Genomic DNA, 23,582 nt, shown 5'->3' with positions numbered 1-23,582 from the left:
GACCACGCCTACCCAATGTCATGACGTATCAAAATTTAATTTCTTTTTTCAATTCCAGAAGAAAGAAAATTCAAAAACTGCACAAAGAATATAAATTCTTGGTCAACTTCAAATTTAGAATGCTCCTAAACTTGTCCGTCTCTGCCCGTCCACTTAACTGTGGTCAACATTCTCTCTTTCGTGAAAGTGAAGATATCGCCTGCACATTTTCAAAGGAAGTAAAGTCTGCAAGTGGCCTAAACTTTTCCAAGGGCACGCCTCCAATGGCCACATATCTATGCCACAAAAAATTTCGTTTTGAAAATAGAAAGATTCAGCGGCGCCCACACAATCTTACCCATGAAAATTTGGTTCTTTTCTGTATTCTGCTTCTTTAGAACATCGGTGATGGGTATAAAAAATTTTCTTACCTGTTTTTTATTTTTTTTTAATTTAACAAACTTAGGAAATATAGTGTTTTTCCTTTCCGTTTACAGTCTATGTAATATGCATCGGTTCATTACTTATCAATTTGTTTTTTTACTGACAGAAATTATATAAGAAAATGGCAGATATGTCTGTAATCCATCCACAAGTAGATTATTATCTTTAGAGGAATATGAAATTTCGCGCTTCATTTTAATTCATATTTCAACCCACGATATCCTATAATTTTTTCATTACATTATTTTTTTATAAATTTATGCGAAAATTTTCCAATCACTTTTAATGAGGTATGACGCCTTTAAAGAGGTTATAAGTTTTGTGAAAGCCTTGAAACTTCTACAACAATGAAAAGAATAAAGAATACTAAAAAAAAAAAAACAAAAAAAAAAAAAAAAGTTTGTGTTTTTTTGCAAATTTATAAAAAGTCATGCAATCGAAAATTTTCAAACGCACAAGAAACCTATATTTGCAGAATAATTCGAAAAATTTGGTGTTTTGTTAATCCTAAGTATGTCAGTCGAAAAACCCCTATTTCTAAAATTTAAAATTAATTGCTTTTGTCTATGTCTACTAAGCTTCCAATCTTCGCTCTTATTATCATTCAAAAATTACTAAAGGAAGAGTTTTCGTTCTTTTGGTTATGACGCGCGGGTTTCGAGCACTTTTTCCCCAAAAAACATACCGAGAAAAGAGACAAGTTACGAATTTTCATTTTAACATTTTATCAATTCATCAAAAGAAAAAAACAATGATAATTAAATTTGTCTAAAGTTTGATAAGATATTTGTATTTACATTTATGTAATATATAAAGCAGTCCCTTACGCTCTTTGGCCTCACATTATTCGCGTGGGTGTTAAATCAATTTAGTTAAGTTAGCAAAGTTAATTATAGTCGTGTTATTGATTACTTGCAAGTATACCCTGCAGTAGAAATAAATCTAAGCAGCAACGCCGTTCGAAATCAACTGATGCCAGATAATTAGCCAAAACAATTATCTGCGAATAAGTTGGCCACTGTGCTTTCATTGATAACAAGCTATGAAATGAACTCGTCCGCGGGGGGCTACGATATCACAATAAGCTAAATACAGGAAAGTCAAAAAAAAAAAACAAACAATGTAGACATAGACGTCCAACAGAGAGAAGACAACCCAAGACTATCGGATGACAGCAATTGGTACATCATCTACCTGGGATGTAGGATTTCAGCTCAGAACAAGACTTATGTAAAAAGATCTTGAGGGTTAAATGTGTTATCGATATAGGGTGACTAGAACACCCTGTACTAAGATCAACATAGACAGCTACGCTAATTTAACGCGCGAATAGGACGTACGGCCAAGCTTAAGTCCTTGTGGTCATTGTATACTAGGTATGTATATACGTAACTGGAAATTTTGTATAGAAATTATTGTGTATTGCATAAAAATCATGGAAAATATTTTATTCGAGATAGTGCCCATCGTTAACTACACAGTCTTTCCGATGGTCCGGCCACCTGTGGATGCCGCGCCAAAAAAAACTGTTATTCTTTTGAGAGCAAATCACTTGTCGAGCTATTTCAGCACATTTTCGTAAGAAGTTCCGAACCATGCAAGCAAATGGTAATCGAAAGGGCTCAGGGTTGCTGAATAATTTACACGGACCAGCATTTCTCAATCTTATGCTTCCAAAGTATCGCGAATCGTTTTTGTCTATGGACGGATGGCTGGGCGTCATGCACAAAAAAACCAAACTTCCTTTGGCTTTTGTAGATATTTCGCGTGTTTTTCGAACAGCGAGCGATTCGATTCGATAAATTGTTGTTGGTAGCGTTTGGTGTTAACCATATCACCAGATTTTAACAGTTAAAAACAAAGCAAACCCTCCTGATGTCACCAAACACAAAATGTGCCTTTCCTGCGAAAGCGGACGAATCATAATAGGTATGCTTATTAGGCCAGATGTGCGATGCAAAATAGCCGTTCGTTCGGTCAAAGAGAATGCTCTCGAAACAGTATTTTTGTGTTACGATATATGTTGGCATTGCAACTTTTCCTCCTTGCCAGATGCCCAAGCTATAGGAAAGCCACTACTTAGGGCATGCATGTACTCTACATGGGTTGTTGTGGGGAGTCATCTATGAATAAATTGCGATTTTATATTTACTTACATATATTCACATACAGGGTATAACTTGTCATTAGTTTCCTCGCATTCTTTTATAATTTACTAACTTAAACTTAAATTCAACGAAAGCCACATTGATCTTTTAAAGGAAAAAACAAAAGAAAAAAAAAAAAGATGTGTAGTTTACCACAAAACTTAAAAAAGAAAAATTCTTTACTAAAATATAAAAGCTATGGAAATTCAAAAACAGCAAACGATGACAATTAAAACGCTAATCTAAGCGGAAGTCTCATGCGTTATAATTGCGGTCAGTAAAGACTATAGCGAGGAAGGCGTAGCCAACGAAACAACCATAACTGCAACCGCTTCAGGAAATATAAAAATAGCACAGTGCGGTCAGAATGACATTATTGAATTTTGAGGTTTTGATTTTGGTTATAAGAACAGCCAGTGCATAATTTATGGCTATGGTCAACCACGAAGTCATCATTTTATAAATCAACGCAGAAAGAGAATTTCAAACAATATATGCGTAATATTTAAAAAGAGGTTTAATTCTTTAAAGAGTGTCAAGTCCTTTAAAATAAAGCAGAGAATATACTCTAACTTAGGTGCAGCGAGTTTTTTCGCTTAATAATAACCTTCAGTTCGAATGAGAAGCACAACTTCACGACTGGGAAACATTTTTAATGGAAAAATATTTTTGTATTTTTTATACCATACAACACCGGGTAGGATAGGATATGTTACGTTTGTGCAGACGTATATAATACCCGGATGGGCTTAAGATAGACCTACCTTTCATTATACTGATCTAAGCCAGTCTGTCCATCTATCTTATCTGTCCGTCGGATGTGTGTTACTGTAAATTTGTGTTTAACATACAGTTCGCAATTTTTGACATGCTTTGACCCATGGAGGAACGGTATTGAAAATGGTTCGGATCGATTTACTTTTTCGATCACTCCCTTCGACTACTTTTTCGACTACTCCACGACACAATTCATTTTCAAAATAAGGCGTTATATGAAAGAAATTGTAATTTTGCAAATTTTTGACCAAACTCGTAGTGGATTAGTATTTCGACATTCCGAAATTTTTAGAACCACTCCTCGTATGACCATTCCTACGGAAACTGAATTTTTGTATGGTGAAAAGCTCTAACGGTTTACAACAGTAAATAGGCAGGAAATTAAAAATTTGGACCGCGTAGATCTATCCTTTAGAAATCATCGCACATTAGGATTATCAGGATATGTAAACCTTGATACGCTAAAGAGTTTTAATTGTTAATGTTTTATGGCAAAAAATGGTCCATAGTAGCGATTGAGCAAGAATTTAACGACGTGGAATTAGGAGCACATAGGTCTATTTTTCAGACCCCACCGTGTTTATGGGTTATCAGGGAAAGCAAGCGGAGAGAATACGGAGAGAAAGTCTAATTTCTAGTTGCTTATGAAAGAGACCGAACAATAATAAAATTTTCAGAAAGTAAATCAAGTTTGCAAGATTTGAATCGCTTCATGCGAAGTTTCGAGCTACCTCCAATATGCGGGCTTTCAAAAAAATATGCCTTTTCATGAAAATAACGTGCAATTGTTTGTGCACTATTATCAAACCGAGTGAATAATTGTACTTGGCTGAGGGTGGTATAGGGTATCTAATCGTCGACCTTGCCCGATTATAACGTCGTTACTTGTTTTTTAATAAAACTATGTCATACAAACACACCAACGCATATCTCTGATTTCTGGGAATTTCTTTTCCCATTTTCGGTTTTTTCTTACTATTCCAGCCATTTAGAAGAGACGACAAACCAAACTTTTATGATTTTTCATTTACTTGCTGTTCTTCTGAAAAATATTTATCGAACTGCCAGTGAAATGTTGCATGCTTTATTAGTCATCTACCAAATAGGAAATGAAATATCTTTGAAATTTTTCTCGCAATAAAATGCATTGATAAATAGTTTTTCTTCCAATCTTTACAAAAAGTTTGTATTGAAAAAAAACGATTTCATTTAATGCTATAAGTAACTACATGTTAACGATAAACACCACTTTGGAGTCACACGGTGACTCCTGGACCAAGGCCAATTCATGTTTTTTTGAAAATACAGTTCGCTTGAAACAAATAGTAATGGGAAGGATTAATATCGATAGAACAAAGTGACGATGTTATTGTTTCTATCAGTTACGCGAGTTTGGAATTCCCAAGGAATGTCGTTATCGTGTACTTTCCTCGAATGTTGAAAGTTTTTACAAATTTTGTAATTTTTATAAATAAGCGGCAGTTTCGCATGCACTGTCTTTCTTGTAAAATAAACCCGATTATATCCTTTTCGTTTTGTGCAATTACGTCTGCCGCCTCCTTTTATACGCCACCCCATTTGTCGTGCAAGAATATATTAAATTTGTGTAAGGATATATGTAGCATCCGAAACGACGTGAGGTAGACTCACCTATCGACAATTCATTCGGAATCACTTTCTGAATCGATTTAAGTTTGTCTGTCCGTCCGCCCATTTGCACATAATGTAATGCAATGCAAATGCAAAAAAGGATACAACTACCGAAGGAGAAGAATTTTTAAAAATATTACAAAGTCGCTTACACTAAACAAACATAAAAACAAGAAGAATAAAAAAAAAAAAGGAAATTTATTTTAATAAAAATTCACGGATGTTGACCATCGGATAAGAGGAGGGCAGATGTGTCGATGAAATAGGTCATTGAGAACCGAGTTGCAAGTTTCCTGCACTTAAACACTATGATGTATTTCTAAACTTTGAGCTTCATTTCCATCTAAGCGTAACGAATGTTGTCAGGTACTTCGCGCAATATAAAATTGAATTAATCGTAAAGAAAACTATTAATATGCACTTGCACAGCGTGGACGACCGAGCGGAAGTGTTCTTTATCGCTGAAAAGGGAAAGTTTCAATATAGCTGCAGAATACACTCAGTATATAACATGGCATGCAACACGTTCGGAATCCTCGACACAAACAGTTAGCTCGGAAGTTTCAAAATAAATACATATATACACCCTACATCCACAAGGCAAATGTATTCAGTTCATTCAAAAGTTTGCACAAATCAATCCCGAAACAAACTATCACAAACCAAGACAACCAAGACATACATCGAGCATCCAACACACACAAGAACAACTTGAATAAGATCACTTTTCTCTTCTTTTAAAATTTCGCTTTTCTACATGTTTATGATTATTGTAGAGCTATCATGTTCGCATTTATATACCATTTGAAAGCCTTACGTAATTTATAGGTTATCCTGTATACTGCTTTTGCAAAATTCAATTTAAGTTTTAGTGCTTTTGCGTGAATCGTTATTTCTTTTCGTTTAAACCGTTCCCCGCTTGTTACAATTCAAAGTTCTTGCCATCGGCGAACAAAACCCGAAGCTATTGTATAAAATTATCTGTTTGCTTGAAAAATTTAAATAGCATTTTGAACTTTTCCTTATGCTTATCTTCTCGGCGAGTAATAAACTTGTTGCCCAAAGAAAGAGAATCAAAAAGTTTTATTTTTTTTTTTAAATAATTTTATTGCGAATCGTAATAATAATCATTACAATATTTTAGAAATTAAAATGTGTAGGAGTTTATGTGTTTTTCGTGTAATGCAAGTATTTTTTTTTTTTTTAGGCCTGCTATAGATAAAGAGCTACGGTTGTATTTATTGCAGCAGCAATACCAGATCGGAGAGTAGGTTTTCTTTTAGTTGGTGTTAACAGCGAGTGCTTAGAGGACATTTCATGATATTTTGCGGGAAGACAACTAAAAACGAAGAAAATAGAAGGAAAGTGAAAAGGTGCTACGAAAAGGCAAAGATAAAACTCCTTGGTGGAATAACACGAAAAAAAAAAAACTTGGAATAGCAAAAGTTCAAAATAAAGGGAAATAAAAATAAAAAAAAAAAAAAACGGAAGAGGAGAAAACAGAATTTAAGTCGGAACCAGAGATCAAGACCCAATAGGGTAACAGTATAAACAATAACATCACAACAACCCACCCACTTGTGAGGACAAATATTTGGCCAAACTTGCTGCTGGTGTAGCTCAGCGGCAGCTCAGGTTGTCACAAGAAATTTAATCAATATTCTTTTGGATTTTCTTTATTCATATATTCATATAATTTATTTCTCACGGTGAGTTTTCTTTGTTCTAATTTTTCAAACATTAAAGCATTCCCTTAATTTAAGACCTAGCACTACCATCATTCTAACTGCACCCACCGAACGGAGACGTCCTCTCGTTAACGCTCCCCGCGACCAACGCCCCCTCTAACTTAACTTGTCACTTTCCTAAACCTCGCCTTACCCTAACTTACTGAAATTTTAACGCTCTTATGCTAACTTACTCTAACAATCCCCCTCCAGAGACCGACAGCCTGTGAGGCCAAAACGCCACTGAAGTGAAGTTAGCCCACTGTAGCCAGCCCGCATTTCAGCAAAGACAAAAATGTGGGCTATCTTCACTCTTGAGCAACCACCTTTGCTAGGGTAATGGATAACTGAACACTACAAAATCATTAGAAAAACTAAACAAAAATAGAAATGCAAGCATGAATGAAATAAGAAATTATACCGAAATGTTATGAAAAAGTAAAAAAAAAATTCTTTCTTGTATTTACCATATAGTGCATGTGTGTAGTGTTGGCGAAAAGTTGCAATATATAAAAGGGGTATAAAAAATTTTTAAGAAATATGACGTGCAGTTTTTTGATATGTCTTAAAGGATGCTAAAACCTATCAGAAAAACCCAACTTCATTACCCTGTATACGGGACTTCACCTCCAAATTCGCCAAAAACCGTGTCTTTCCATATTCACAAGACCGCATAGGCAAAATGTTGCAATAATGTTGCTAATCAAATGTTCGAACTTATATACATAATGTTTTTGTTTCACTTGCTAATGAAATGTTTAACTTTATACACATAATGTTTTTGTCTTTTTTTCGCATGGTAATGAAGTTAGGTAAAGGGCAAGCAAAAAACAAATTTAACACGGACGACATAACTATTAGCAAAAACAAATCGTTGGAGCTTGCTTTCCTCTTTCACGTGCAAAAACTTCATATGCATTAAGTTATCTCTCTCTCTCTCGCTTCTTTGCTTGTTTAAGAAATATATAAAACTTGAGAAATCATGTAGCGATTAAATGGTAAGGTTGAAGGACGAAAAGGAAGCGAAACTTTTGGATGATATATTCGGTCTATTTAAGCATGCGAACGTTACGTGCTAGGATCACTTCAGATCTCATAAGCTCACGACGGAGATACGCATGAATCCTGCATTACGACTATAGTGCAAGATTCAACCAAGTGGAAGACATATCTTGGAATTTCATGATTGCATGAAAATGGTGTGGGTCTTGAGATATGAATTGTACGATTAGATGAAGTTAACAAGAACCCAAGTGTTTTGCTTCAACTAATGGAATTAGTCATGCAGCAAAAATAAAAGTTGCACGCAAGGCATGTATGTATATATACGCCACCATATCATCAAATATCACTGCAGCTAATGTAACGCTTTGATATTTTAAGTTTATGATGCAAGTGCTACGCTGCTTCCGTTTGAATGGAAAAGCGGTATGCATTTGAAAAATGCTCAACGGCATAAAGATTTATAATTACGAACAATAAATAACTTTATTGACTGAGACGCGTTCATGAAATACATCGTTACGGGGAATGAGATTTGGACCCGGACACAATCGATCAATCAAGCCAAGACCGTGGCAATGGTGAACCAAAATCGAAAAATCTGCGGCAAAATCATTTAAAAATCACTGACGTCAATATGATGCCTTCTTCGATTAACGCGGTATTATGCACTACGGCTTCCTGCTAGTTCAGTTCTGTAAACATAGGGAAGGAGATGAAATTGTTTCCCGAGGATAAACAAAGATTTTTTAATTTGTGAACAAATTCACCCTACTTTTTGGACACAGCAGTACGTTCGCGTATTTAATTGTCAATTTATTTCAATTATCGCACTAAACAAGTGCTAATTATGATTAACTAAATTATGCGAATTATTTGCTGGAAAGTAAAACCAACGGAATTTCGTTTATACTATTAAATGAGAAGTTTATTTTACATATTGATGCCGTACATTAGTTTGCCTGAATGGGACTAAATTAAACGAAAAAAAAAAAAACCAAAAAAATAGTAAACAAAAAGCAATAAATTCGTGAATTTATAATGAGGTGGTAAACCAAGTTTTTTTTGAAATTGTGTTTTGTGTTTGTTTTGCTAATGGAAGGAAGTCTATGCATATTTTTAACATTCGTTCTTCCAATTCGCTTTGCTTACCTTTAATGTTGCTCCACCCAAATCGTATTCTCTGTTATAAAGATCTTCAACTGTAGCTCGATATTTGTCGGTATATGTTTTGAAAAGGAAACGTTTCACAATTGAACTTTTGCCCACACCAGCGCCGCCCAACACCACCAGTCGTATACGTTCCAAATCGGCCATGTTCTCATTAAAACAACGGGAACAGTAATAGCAACAGCACGAGCAACGATAACAATAATAATAGCAAGCACGTACTTTTAATTTAACAACAACGCATAAAATGTTAACAATTGTTTTGCTGTGAATTAATGGCTCACTTTCTTTTTACGGGAGTAATTTAGAAATTTCCATGAACTGTTGAAAGTCGCACACTGTTATTGTAAATATATTTATACAGTGAAATCTCCACATACACTCACTCATTTGCACACGGCTTTTTGTCCTGATTATGAGCGAAACTTGCATACGATTTATTTAGTCTAAGTTTTGCTGACTTACGGTACTTTGTTAAGAAAACGCCGGCGACTCAATGTGAAGATACGGAAAATAAAAGTTCTACAATATCAAAGCTACAATTTAGAAAATAAGGATATTTATGAATTTATGTACCCTACACCGCTTGGAGCACAAGGTATATATTAAGTCGGACCGGACGTGTCTTTTGAAAATCACAATTTTTTCCCATACAACAACTGTCCAGAATAGGGCTTTACATTGGGAATGTTCGTCCTTGGGTCAAAACACCTCCCTGTACCAAATTTTATAGAAATATCTCGAGAATTCCGACTTGTAGCTTGAGCATAATTTTGTATGGGCAGACAACAGACGGACAGGCTTAGAATAAAAGGCGGGTCCATCCTAAGTCTTTCTGCTTGTTACATACGTCCACACTAACTTAATATACCCTTTACTACAAGTGGTGTAGGGTATAAAAATGGAAGCAATATCTGACCAGGTGTTTGGTACTTTTAAGCACAGCGAACTACAGTGAATTTGCTGAATTCTGCAGAGAGGAGGAGGAGGAGGAGGAGGAAGAAAACCTTACAATTTTTTGAAATTTTTTCTCTCTATTTTTTATTTTTCATAATAGGAAGCTTTCTTCTCTACTCAACTCTAAAGTGCAGTTTATAAGATGAATTTGTGTCTATTGTGAGAAAATTGTGAGCTTTTCTTCGGCTCTTTCAATAGACAAATAGTGCCAATTTGTTTGAAAAGCAATTTTATATTAACAAAATTTGGCAGGAAAATGGACTTTTTAGACAAGTAAAACGGAAATTTCTACTTTTGAGCTGGACAACGATAAGAGCTATATAAAGCAGGGTGCTTCAGTCTTTTTAATACATAAGCATGTCTTGTATTTAACTTCAATATATATGCATGCACACATTACGGCTTAGCTCGTCCTTTGTCCTTTCGTTTGTAACATTCATGAGCTGTGGTATCTCAGGGTACATCACACATCCTCTCCTCCCATCATATTTCATTGTTAGAGATGTATATATGTATAATCTTTTTTTCGATGATTATAGTACATGTTGATTTTGCAAGAAAATAATGATTCATAACTTATGAAAAACAGATGAAAACATTACGATCAGATGCCTACCATTATAAACCCTACACCACTTTATTTGATATATTAGTTCATATAATTATTTTTCACAAGAGAATTTTATGTGATGAGTGATCGGAATAAAATTAAAACCCGGGTCTATCTCAAGTTCTTGTGTGCATTGCAGACATCCGCGGGGTCGTGCGGGGTCCATAAAAATATAATTAAGGAAATGACTGCAATGAAATGTTGAGCGTGATCCGCCCATAAATATGAAAAAGCTTCAATACAAATCTCCTAGAAAGATTCAAAGCTCTTACAAGCACTCCTCAATGAAACAACACGCCCACATTTATTGAAATATTTTAAAATTATATGACATTGATTCGCAGAAGTGCGTAGCAAAGATTCGTTCAAGACCGCAAATAACTTTCTTACTTGTTTTTGTTTTTTTTTTTTTTGATAACAAATTATCGCAAACTTTTTTTTTTGTTTGGTGAGAAAGAAATTTTTTGAAAAAGAAAAATAGTGCTTTAAAGTACTCCCCTAAAATCCCCCGCGTAGCTATGAATATTTTATTGTTTTCGTCTAAACGTTATTTAGATTTGCTTGTGTACGAATATAAAAAAAAATCTATTAACTAAATTTCAACTTGGCGTCGCTGCCGTAGCGGTTAGTTATCTACTGTCATTTGTCAGCTATTTGTTAACATTAAAAATTCAAAAAAATATATATACATGTACATATTGTATTGCGTGGCGCTTCGCACGTTATTCAGAGACTTCACTGTTTAGTCGCTTAAAATCTATGCAAAGTGATTTCTTTACCCGTCTTCACATACGATTGTTTATAATACGATGCTATGGGGTTTTTTGTGGTCAGTGTGTTTATATCATAAAACCACATCGTATTTGACAAAATCCATAAAATCCAAAATGGATCTGTAAAGAAAAAATGAAAATATATGTATATATATATATATGTGTATCCATTTCAATGATTATTTATCTTAAAGCAATGATTTAAAATTATTTATATTTTCAATGAGTCACTCAATTAAGGCAACAAACAAATTAATTTTGCTTGCTTATATACCCTACCACCATATCATTTGCGTGTGTGGATGCACGCAATCCGCAGCAAGACTTGCGATAGACCCACTCACTTTTCCTTATATCGACCGATTCAGAATCACTTTCCATCTCGTTTTCTTGTGTTCAAGCTATTGCTTCTAGTTTTTGGAGATATTTTTTTGGTCAAAATTTGTCTCCCTGATGTGTTTTGGCTTAAGAATGAACGCTACTGCAAACGGTTCTGATCGGACATCTTTCCATATAATGCCTTCTTTTGAAAACTCATTGTATGAATGGCTGCATTGAACGAAGTGATGTAGGGTGTTTAATGATGGCGGCCCTGTCCCATTATGGCCTTTTTACTTGTTTCCGTTTTAACCTCTTATATTTTTCCTATTTGAAGTGTATTTGAGTGATTTCGAGGATTTTGCGTAAGTTCATTGGATGAAACCAAGTAGAAAATGCAAATCTCTTTCTGCAAAACACATCAAATGAAATCACTTAACTTCCGTGAAATTACGTTGAAATCCATCAGTTCATCTCTTTCTTTGTTTTTGTCCAAATCAAAGGTCATTATCGCAGTGCTGTTGTTTTTTTTTTTTTTTTGCCTGTTTATTTCTTCATAAAAAAAACCTACGCAGCATATAATGGGAAGAAAGATTGCTGGGTGCAAACGCCATACCATTGTAGAGACAATCAAAAGCGTAAGAGTTTGTAAAACAATCAATATTTTTATCATTGAAGTTCACTCAGCACAAACAGACCGATAGAGGTATGACTTTTAAGGAGAAAATGGTCATGTTCTACGAATATATCATAGTTCGTTTTTCACTGAAGCATTTAATGCGTTTCTTTTATAAGATGAATAATTATTTTTTCACTTTTTTTTAATTTTTCACGATTTTTTCTTATTTACTATGTGCTTAAATGTTTGTTTATTATAATAATTTGGATGGAATGGAACCGTTAGCGAAATCACGGATAATATTCGCCTCCCTTCTACCTTTGTTTCTTTGCAAAGTCCTGAGTACCTACAAAAGCCTAAAAAAGGTTAATTTATTTTTCATTATCTTGAGAGTTCATTAAATTGAAAGAGCTCTACGCATTCCGCGCATGTACACGACATTTGAGACCAACTTCAACCAAACATTAAAATTGATCTTGAAAATATTTAAAAAATTTAAATATTTCGCCGAAATATTCTCATTTTCCTATACATCGTAGCTTCGATATTCGTCCTAAATTCACTTCCAGTTTTTTTTTTTTTGTATTTATTCTGCATTTGAAATTGAATGAAATAAGCAAAAAAAAAAAAAAATACTTGATATGATTGACAGCGAAATGCGTCAAAAGATTTTTTTCATGCCAACCTTTGCAAGCGCAAAAGTTAATTTTAGGCTTTACAGGGAGCAAAAGAAGTGAATAAGCAGCGTAAATTTTACTATCAATAAAAACAATTGACAAACAATATCACATTTTGACGGATCGAGAGAGACATCAAAGTAAAATTTTATTGACATAATATTTTCAATAAGTTTTTTAATCGGCATCGCAAACCTTTTTGAACATTTTTTTGTACAATCGTCGCTTGCTGTGCCGACCATATTTTATTATATTTGTGTGAATGGAAACGGAATTTGACATATACAGAATATTTTGTATACTCAACTCAACTCAGCTCAACAATACTTTTTCTAAAAATGAAAATATCGAGTTTTACGCCAAATGAAGAACATTCGTCAACCAGAGAAGTTCACACCGGGTTTTATGACGAAAATAGATGGACAATGATAAGAATTTTAAGCAGAAAATTACCTTTACCTTAGATCGGACATGAAAACGGCTATGATCCACCCCCATATAAGCAACCACAAGGTAATAAAACTTGAGAAAAACTTTTCAATTTTAGCGCCAGTAGGTCAAAGATGTAACGTTCACGATGCTCCCGAAACCGTTAAAATCTATAACTTTTTCAATCAGTCAACTCGCACGTCTACACTTTGCTAAGATTAAGCGGGATAAGCTTAAGGGCAAGAAAAGTTTTTTTACTGATTTACATCAAACAGTTTAAACCATGCAAGTAGATGAAGAAAAATCAAATCCTCCACATTGTGGGATCCACGATATTTATTTTTTTTTAGGTAGATAATTTTTATTTGGAGAATGTACAGAGTAATTTTCAACTCTCTGTCTTGCTTACCTCATGACAACCTCGAAAGAGTAGAAATATTTGTTCCATTTTTGTACATAAATGGTTGCGGATAATGAGCCAAAGCACATAAATTTTTGCTTAAAAAAACAAGATAACTTACAGTTTACGCGGATGTCCTACAACCAGTTGGGCTTATTTTCTATACCAACGTGCGTGCAGGAGCTTACATATGCAGTCGATATCTTAATTTTTGCGACGAGAAAAGTGTTAACAACACATACCACACCGACGGACAGATATGGCTAAGTTGATTCAAAATGTCGCGCTAATCAAGCATACAAATACTTTACAAGGTCCCTGCTGCCTACTTTTGGGTGTTCCAAATGACACTTGTAGTGGTGGGCAGAAAAAGAAATTTAGTAAGTTAAGCTCTCAAGAGAAAATCATATTTTTAAACGGTTAGCATATTTGAGCTGATGAGTAAGATATCAATCCAAACCTTGTAAGAAAGATTCCTTAGAACATTTAAAAGCTGAGAGGGGAAAGGACATGACTTTGCTCCGAATTAGCTTACAACAACAATTCATAACATTATTATTAATAGGTTGGAGGGAATGTTCTGTCGTATTTGAAATACGCAGGTAATTTTTTTTATAAATAAAAAACAACATGTGGCTAGTGAGTCATTTGGATTTTTTTTTTTGTTTTTTTACCTGGCGTATAATATAAAGAGAGTTTTTTTTTTAAAGGAACTCACAGGTATTTTTATAAATGAATTTAAATATTTTCTTTAAAATACAAGAGAACTTTCCCTCCAAACCTAATAAATTCAGACAAGTAATATCCAGAACGACACAGAAGCTAATGTAAAAAGCGTTCCGACATTCGCTATCTTTGATAGGTGGCAAAGTTTGTTCCGAACCGAAGCTAATATACCTTTCTTAGTTATGTATGACGTCTATGTGTTATGGCGTCTATCAACACTTGGCAATGAAATGTACACGTTTTCCCTAAGTAAGCACAGAACGTAAGTTGTCCAACAGATAAAAGCTACGTAGCGTTTAAACAATCGTAAATATTTAATACGTAATGCCTTTAGCTGCCGAAAACACGGGGTAACGATTTGCCGGATTTCTTATTATTAAATCTTCATTAACTTTTATAATTAATTCTCTTTTTATTGACCGCAAAGAGAGAATGTAAGTTTGTTCATTTCGCATTTTTTATTTAATTGCCCAAACTAGTTTGAGCAGTTTCTATAGCTACATATGTTCCCGAAATTTTGTGAAACTTTTTTAATTAATTTTTCGCCTCAGCGATCCGATTATCTAAAGGAACAAATGTTTTGTTTTGTTTTGTTTGCTATTCAGTGCTCGGATTTCACTTCAGTTTAGCATATTTCTCCACTTATTTCAATGCATTGCACACACGCATGAACACAAGTAATACGTTTTCAGTCAACTTTCGTCCTCATATTCGTATGTTTCTTAACCAAGAGAGAATACGAAAACATTTGTTAAAATTAGCAAAAAAAACACTTTTTCCTACGATTATTAATAAAATTAGAAAAGCCTTTCATAAAATTGAACAATATATAGGGAAAGAAAAAAAGGCGCGAAATTGTATTAGGCTTAAGCCTATATACACTTAACTCGTTTTTTACCCAATTTCGATATAACACGTTTCATCGAGAGAAGTAAATGCATTGTTTTACACGAGTAGCAAAAAAAAATATATTTTTAATTCTAATTTTCTTATGGCGGGGAATATTCGAATTTTACGACCACTTCTTCTTTGATCTCCTTGTACTGCAACTTGAATACACAGCATTTTAGCATTTATTTTATGTTAGAGCGTTTAGGTCGTCGGACACCATAAGTGATTTCAATAAGGTTCTAAGAGCTGATGTTCATTTGTTGACGATTGGGTCTGTAATAACCATGTACGCCTGTTATCGAGTAGCAATGAATAGTTGCGAAATTTTATTCGTATTTTCAATTTCAATTTTTATATGTTGTACTTATGGACTGAATTTTCATTGTGAACTAATTTCACTTTTTTTTCGTTTTTTGAATATATAAAATAGAATTCATTATAATCTTTTTTGCACGGTTTTTTTGGGAAAACATTTACTCTTTCTTCGTCTTGAACGACTTTTTGGATTGATTCCTCAAACTTATCGTATGTGGCATGTATTTTTTTACACGATTTTTTTTGCACGCTTTTCTAAGAACCGCATTTGCCGGGTAAAAAAGAGTTGAGCATATATATATATATATAACACAAAAAACATTAAACACAGAAAATTTTGCTTCGCTCACGAATTCAGCTGACAAAACGTCTATCAGATTACAAAATATCGTCGGACGACACATACAACAAATATTCCAGTTAATTTTGTAGATGGAGCCAAAGGCGTATTGTTTTTTCTAGGGATTAATGAGTTGTGGGACGTCTCCTATTCATGTAATACGGGGATACGGGGGCCCGAAAGAAGTAAGTAAAGAGGAAGAAATGGGATGCCGGCGTCCAAACGGTAAGTGTTATACCTTTATCGATTGAGCACCCATTGTTGCTGCGACTCTACCGCACTTGAGTTTTGAGCCAAAGAACACTGACTTGGTAGTCGCGATTAGACTACTCCTGCGGGGAAACACCTGATAGCTCACAACTTCTGGAACTTCATTAGAATCTTCGTCTTTTTTAGGCAGATAACTAATAGTTGCATAATGGATGTGACAACGTGTGAAGTGAAATTAAATTTCGAGAAGGTTTAAATTCAATTTTAAATAATAACTGTTTGTAATGGGAAATAAATTAAATAAATACTTGACCTTTTACGTTCAATCGATTTAGTTATAAGCTCATGCAAAAAAAGACATAAAAATCAAATCAAAAAACAACTCAGTCTTACATCTTATTCTCTTTCCTCGGCGCTGTTGTACAAATTTCCTGTAATTTTTTTTCTTATTTTTTTTTTATCAACGTGGAAAGGAAGCCAATTAAAATGAAATTAAACGCAACTTTAGTTTTTCTTCAATCATCTTCTTCTTCGTCTTGTGCTGCTAAACGTTGTCCTCCTTCTTCCTATTTGAAATATGTAAGCAAATTTTCTCGTTTTTAACTACGTTTTCTATCAAGAGTAAAAAGCAAATAAATTTATGTAAAATATTTTATAAATCATCGAAATTTATTTGCTGTTAAATTTCACACTTGCGCTTTTCATTTTCTATTCCCTTCGTAACGTTTAACTTTATTATTATCATCATCGTTAACGTTGTAATAATTTTCATGGTATTATGCTGTAATTCTTGGAAATTTATCGATATATTCTAAGAGTAAACACAATCGTAACCTTAAAGTTACTTATGCTAATTAGAGGAGAATATATATTTTAGATTTTTCACAGACCTTCAGACCTTCGATACACAAGCTTTTGCATTATTTCGATGGACTGCGACAATCTAATCAGGAGAGGTAATGAATTACCTGTGACGTAAATCTAATCTTAACATACAAGCCATGTTTGTGTTATTGCTTCGAAAAGTAGCCTTAACTGCACTGTAGGGACCTCTAGTAAACTGAAAAATCTTTGATCATTAAATTAAACGATTAAACTAACGAAGATTTAAATTATGCTCAAAGGCATAAAAAGGTTATATTTGCAATCTAGAGGCGACTCATACGCACACACGTGAATGCTTGCTACTTTAACCCTCGAACTACGAAGTAGGCAATTTTGATCATTTTTAAAGTAAAGTTCAACACCATGTTGTTTCATGTATGTTTCTATGGGAAAATTTTTGAATATTAACAATAATTTCTCTTTTATTCTTCTGTGTCCTTTACAGGATGTTACAAATTGAAGCCATCAAGGAGAAAATCCGGTATGTTTTTCTTTGGTAAAGGCGAAAATGCAAGCCAGACGGCTGAGATCGTGAATGGTGTTTATTGCGCTGATACGGTAACGGGCAATTACGTGCAATTTTGGTTTCGCCGATTTCATTCCCATACTTTTGATGTTAAAAATGTACCTCGAACAGATGATCAAAGTTGATCGGCACATTAGCAGTCGTAATTGACTCGGCTCTTAAACGGATGATAGCCGGGTATGAGAACATTGTGTGATAGCGATCGTGGTGAAGCAGCTCAAACGGTGGCCAAACCGAGATTAATGGCTAGCAAGTTTCTGCTGTTCATTCGGCTAGACCGGAAAGAAATCATTTATTATTATATGGCCAAACAGTAAATTCGGATCTCTGTCAACAAGTGGACCGTTTGAAACTTACGAATGAGAAGAAACGACCAGAATTGTCCAACAGAACGGCTGTTGTGTTCCATCAGGACAACATCAGGCTTGGCTGGGAAATTTTAATGCATGCACCATATAGTCCGGACCTAACACCGAATGATTACCATGTTTTTCTTCCGTTACAAAACTTCCTTAGTGATAAGAAATTGGCATCAGGAAAAGATTGTGAAAAGCGATTACTAGTGGTATATAGGGACGAAGACTTCTATTAGAGACGCATTATGAATTTTTTTAAATATTTTTAAAATGGCAACAAATTAGAGGACAAAACTCTTCTTTCCACAATCTAACACATTGGCACGATCTTCATTCAAGTGCATGTGAAACTTGGAATGTATTGGAAATTAATTGGAATTAAAATTTTATCGTTCGCCGTGAATATGAAATATTGTCGGTGTTTTTTCAAATTTACCTTAGTTTCTTCTCTATTGTCGGCTGGTATGTTGTTAGATCCCAACCAATTTTAAGCCTTGGCTTTACTCTGAGATTGCCATTTGATAGTTGCTATTGGTAATAAACATTCGTTGGCTGCCGATGACAAAAGAGTTGATATAAACTTATTGCAAGAGCCAAAGATACCCAAAGTAGGTAACTTAATGAGTTGCTTTGGCTTTGGTCCGACCTCCAGTCCATGAGCATTTTTTAGAACTCACACGACCATAAATATTAAGATAGGAGATGTCTTAAGAGTGACGTTACCCTATTTGAAAAGAAAACCATGAAGCACTCTTCTAGATCTTTTTTCTTATGAGGTGACTTTGCATATTCTCTAATATGAATCTATTGAAGACATTTTATCTTTACTTATTACACTGGCCTCTCATAACCTAACGTAAGTAGATCAACTTTCATACTTCGAAGTGATCTTAATCACTTAATTTGTACATACCTTTATATTAAAAGGACTACAAACAGTTATCTGCTGGTATTTCTTCATCATGTTTATTGTGTTAATAAATGCTAGTCATAAAATGTCTGTAATATCTCGTCATAAGAATTTTACACGATAACGAAGCTACCTCAAAAGTGCATATGCAATCTTCCATTAGAAAGGACAACATGGTTTCAATAAAAGGCAATCCAAAGATTAGCCCTTGTTAGACCTGTACCCGAGTACACATCTTGTTTTGCGTCTGGAAAAAGTTGCATCTTCTAGGCACTGCGTAATCTTGACGGAGATACCCTATTGTTTTTAACGCCAAATCAACAAACAGATGCCATTAGAACCTATTAGCCCGTTGGCTTCAACTACGAAATAACTTCTAGCTTGTATACTGGCCATGTTTGTACAACTACGATTAAATTCGTAGTATATCAGTGTATATATGAATCTGGCTCCATCTACTTGATGTGGCGAGAAATCTCGTCAGCACAGTATTCAACTTGTTTTTCAGTAAACAGTGTTTACTTATCCACGCTTGGGTAATTATAATTTGATTTTATGCCCTACACTACTCGACTCATATTCATGTAATGATTTTTCAAAACAAGTCGCTATATGGGAAGTTGTCGGCAAAATAGTCCGATCTAAAGCATTATCATTCATATCGTCTTTGGGCCAAGACCAGTATACCAAATTTCATAAATATATCTACAAAATTACTGCCTGTAGGTTGAACAAAAGTATGATAGACGGACAGACGGACAGCCAATTTTAAATCAATATAGAAAATGATTTTGAATCGTCTGGTCTACATCAAATTCTTGTGTGCATTGTATACATCCGCACAAACTTAATATGTCTTTGTACAACAGAGCACCTGTAGGATATAACAACATAAGAATCGTAAATGTGATGCACTCGTCTCCACTAACGATTTTAAATGCTATCTATAGCGGTGCTGCAACAAACGACAGCTCGTATCAGTATAGGAATTAACTCGTCGTTGGCTTCCACGAAGAAATATCTGTCTTGAAGGGTATCGTGGCAGTTAAAGTGTTAGTTTCCGTTCTCTCGGTAAACGATGATTTACGCTGAGACTGCCAACGATGTTTATAATGTGTTATTTCGTTAAGTAAATTTAAGAACGTATTCCTAGATACTAGCACCCAATTGAACGCAGTCAGTGTCGTTGTAAGAATGAACTTTTAATTTAATTAATTTTTAAAGTTTCTCTTTTGGGTTTTATTTTCGGTTGATGATGGTTTTCTGTAGATAAATTGTTAAATCCAACATCGCAGGTTGAGGGGTATACTTGTTTTTTCACAATGTTTGCAACGCTCGGAAAGATATAAAAAAAACTCGATCACAAACGAATATAATTTTGTTATTTGTTGTTTCATTTATGTTAGCTGCTAGCGCTCATTCTACATTAGCCAAAGAATCGACTACAAAAATAATAAGTAAGAATGCTATAGTCGGGCAAGCTCACCCATCAGACACTTCACATCACCTCGCTTAATTAAGAATACAAAATAATTGTACATTACGTTTATGAAAATCAGTAAGTTTGATGAAAGTCCTAATACTGGAGGATACTCACACGTCAATGTGGCCTAAATTTAGCAAACTTATATTACTTGGTAAAAGATTTTATTATATTTCTACTGCTTCCGCCACAACAAAGCACAAATTAGGCTTTGTCGCTATAGAAGGATTTGCTTTCAGCAGAGCCCTTATATATGGTACGGTCTAGAAAACAGATCCGTGTAAACCAAATTCCCTATGATCATGATCTGTTGAGTGCAAATTTTCAAACTTAGCTTTTTAGCCTATAAATCTGTAATTGTGATTAGAATCTGCGAACCGAAAAATAGATCTACATGTTCAAAATTCGCTAAGGTTAATTTTTATACCAAATTATTATTTTGAACGAATTCTCATCATGAAGAATTGAAAAGAAGCTTCAGTTTTCGTAGCAAAGGTTATATGAAAAGCGGTTCAATAAATTGCTACATCCGCTCCAAAGTTTTAACAACAATTTAAAATGCCGAAATACTATTATTAAGCGATTTTTGGAATTGTAATAATTACGATATTTTCTTTCGTACGATTGAATCAAAATGAGGCACTATTTCAAGTAAGAAAAATATAGTGGACCACGTTCCGCCACCTAAACACCCTATACCACATCGGCTTTAATACGGTTATTCCTGGAACAATTTTTCGATAAGAAACTTTATATGGAAAATGATCCAAAAGGTGCTCCGATGCGAAAGATTTTCAGTACCGTTCAACCTTGAATCGAAACACGTCAGTCTGCCTAATTACATCAAAACAACTTGAAAATTTTACTTGAACCGATATCAGCCGGACCGACAAGCTTAGATCGGCTCAGAATTGATTCAGAAAATAATTCTAGATCGAGCGGAATAACAGGGAGTCAATCTGTCCAAGGCGTATATATGCACGAGCTTAACCTACCTTGCACTAGTAGTTCTGTAGGGTGTAATAAAGATAATTTCATTTACAGGCCGTAATAGTAGTTGAGTAATAGCAAGTATGTTGTCAATACAAATGCAAATTACGGGAAAGTTCTTGGCTTAATATGCTCTAGACCATGATTTTTGGTTTTCATTTTATTCGATCTTCAATCAGATGTTTTAGTTCAACTCAGAAGAAATAAGGAAGATAGACGAAAAAAAGCAAGTAAACGGACTAACAGAAATTAAGTAAGACATATATATATATATGATGCAACTAATTTACTAATCGCCAGGAGTAGTCGAAAATGTTTTTGCGAATATTATAAAGGGGCTAAGAGAACTACTATAGCGTTAAATGGAAAATAGTGCACAACGTTTGACCTTCAATAAATGTGGCGCTCAGAATATACTCTCACAGTACTTTTGATTCGCTCTGGTACTGCATGGTAGCAACCTATACACATCGATAAATTCTTATTAAGTATTGTGTTGTTTCATTTTTAAATACAATGGAATACAACAGAATACAAAGGAAAACGTAACCATAGCAATTATAGGAAATTACTTATGTATATGTGTCGGCTTATATGCATCTTGATGTAATGTGAATTAAGAGAACAAATGGACCATAGACTGCCGCTATCGGTCGACTTGTCTGTCTATTAATGTTTATTTCCCATTTTAATCTGGCGTCATAGACGGGACGAAGAAGAGAAGAGAAGGACAAAGAGAGAGATATAGTTATATAAATTATTTCCCTATAGAGATTTGTGATAAGTGTAGTTAACGATGCTGTTAAGGTGAATTGCAGCAGTGGCATTACCATCGCACAATGATGTTTAGTCTGCTATTTCATTTTAAACCGCCTACATATATATATATACATATATATATACATATGTACATATATATATATATATATACCTATGAGTACATGCTTATATTCAGAAAATTTTGTGAGTCTTAATGCATGCATTCAAAAATGTTACACAATATCTTGTTGTTATACATGTAATACATATACACAAACATGTGTATAAATAGTCGCTAGAGTGTTCAAATGAATATTTATGAATTGAAAATGAATGCATATCTGCGTGTAACGTGTCTAGTAATAGCAAATATGGTATATATCTATGTATGTATGTATGTATGTATGTATGTATGTATATATGTACAATAGCAATGTATGTAAAATTTTGCAGTGCATATAAACTTAATATTGTTGTTTAGTATTTGCTAGATTCAGGTGTGCGAATACCCATTCAAACTTATAGCTAGTGAAACCTTGTTAGTTTGCGTGTAAATATTCAAAACCATAAAAATAGTCGTAAACATGTATATGCTGAGCAGAACCAATTTACTTACAAATCAACTGGGAACGTTCTGCTCCCATAGACACCATATGGATTAATACTTTTTGTCTCTTTATATTTTTTTTTTTTGTTCTTGATTTTTGGAAATTTGCTGTTGTAGGTGTATTTTACTTTCTTTCAATAGCAAACATCTGTAGCAGATGAATGCGCTTAAAATCGTTGACGTATACAAGCTGTGATCACACGTTCAAATTGGTACATTTGTGCCAATAGAAAAACTCGAGAACACACCGAACTAAGCGCGCATCTATCGCCTTGAAAAATCTTTCAAACAGAAATATTTTACAATAAAAAGAGAGGAAATGTAAAGGGTATCAAGAATCTCTTTAATAAAATGCTGTCTTCTAATATCTCAGTAAATTTATCAATCCTATGGCTTATAGGTTCAACAGCCTGTAATTTTCTTAGCCCGATGTAACTCCGTTGTCTTGCAACTGTTTAGTTGATTAAGAAGTCGTTACCTTCCTCCCTTTCTAATATGAAACGAAAGTTAGTCTGAGTGTAATGCGGAAAACCCAACGTAACCCAACGAATAAAAAGTCATCCTTTGTAGTAAATTTTTCAATTCTTTGAAGCTTGCAACAATAAACTGTTATTACATAGCAAGCCAGAGCCCATCTCTGGGGTAATAAATGGTTGACTAACGCCTAGAATTCTCGCAGCACTAAAACGCTATAAAGAGTTTATTGGTGAGGCTAAGCAATTTAAATTTCAATCATCTAACAATGGTTAAGTCTATCGAATAGAATTTAGCTTCTAATAAGGAAAAACTTATATCTGACTGGGATGAATGTTTTCCATACTCCATTGCAATTGTTCACAACTCGATATGACTTTTAGAAGATTAATGCTATTAATGCTAAATTTGTCAAAGGTCTTCCTACATCT

At 34.2% G+C, this 23,582-nt stretch overlaps 2 long non-coding RNA genes across 3 annotated transcripts in view; one reads left to right on the top strand and one right to left on the bottom strand.

The window, feature by feature from the left end:
- The first annotated feature begins 6,104 nt into the window (after positions 1-6,104).
- Positions 6,105-22,997, top strand: LOC119644519. 2 transcript variants are annotated; one of them, XR_005248525.1, is made up of 3 exons: positions 6,105-6,706; positions 7,684-8,039; positions 8,108-8,723. It is a non-coding gene; the product is annotated as an uncharacterized LOC119644519 (long non-coding RNA). The 2 variants fall into 2 exon arrangements; XR_005248526.1 differs by lacking the exons at positions 7,684-8,039; positions 8,108-8,723 and adding an exon at positions 17,492-22,997.
- LOC119644520 overlaps positions 9,348-23,582 on the bottom strand; it is a 66,805-nt gene continuing 52,570 nt past the window's right edge. The window contains exons 2-3 of the long non-coding RNA XR_005248527.1: positions 11,153-11,356; positions 9,348-9,432 (exon numbers count right to left, since the gene is read on the bottom strand). This is a non-coding gene — a long non-coding RNA (uncharacterized LOC119644520). The remainder of the gene's footprint in view (positions 9,433-11,152; positions 11,357-23,582) is intronic.

The sequence above is a fragment of the Glossina fuscipes genome, unplaced genomic scaffold (assembly GCF_014805625.2).
Source record: "Glossina fuscipes isolate IAEA_lab_2018 unplaced genomic scaffold, Yale_Gfus_2 124420, whole genome shotgun sequence".
Taxonomy (NCBI): domain Eukaryota; kingdom Metazoa; phylum Arthropoda; class Insecta; order Diptera; family Glossinidae; genus Glossina; species Glossina fuscipes.
This window is presented reverse-complemented; position numbering and strand designations above follow the sequence as displayed.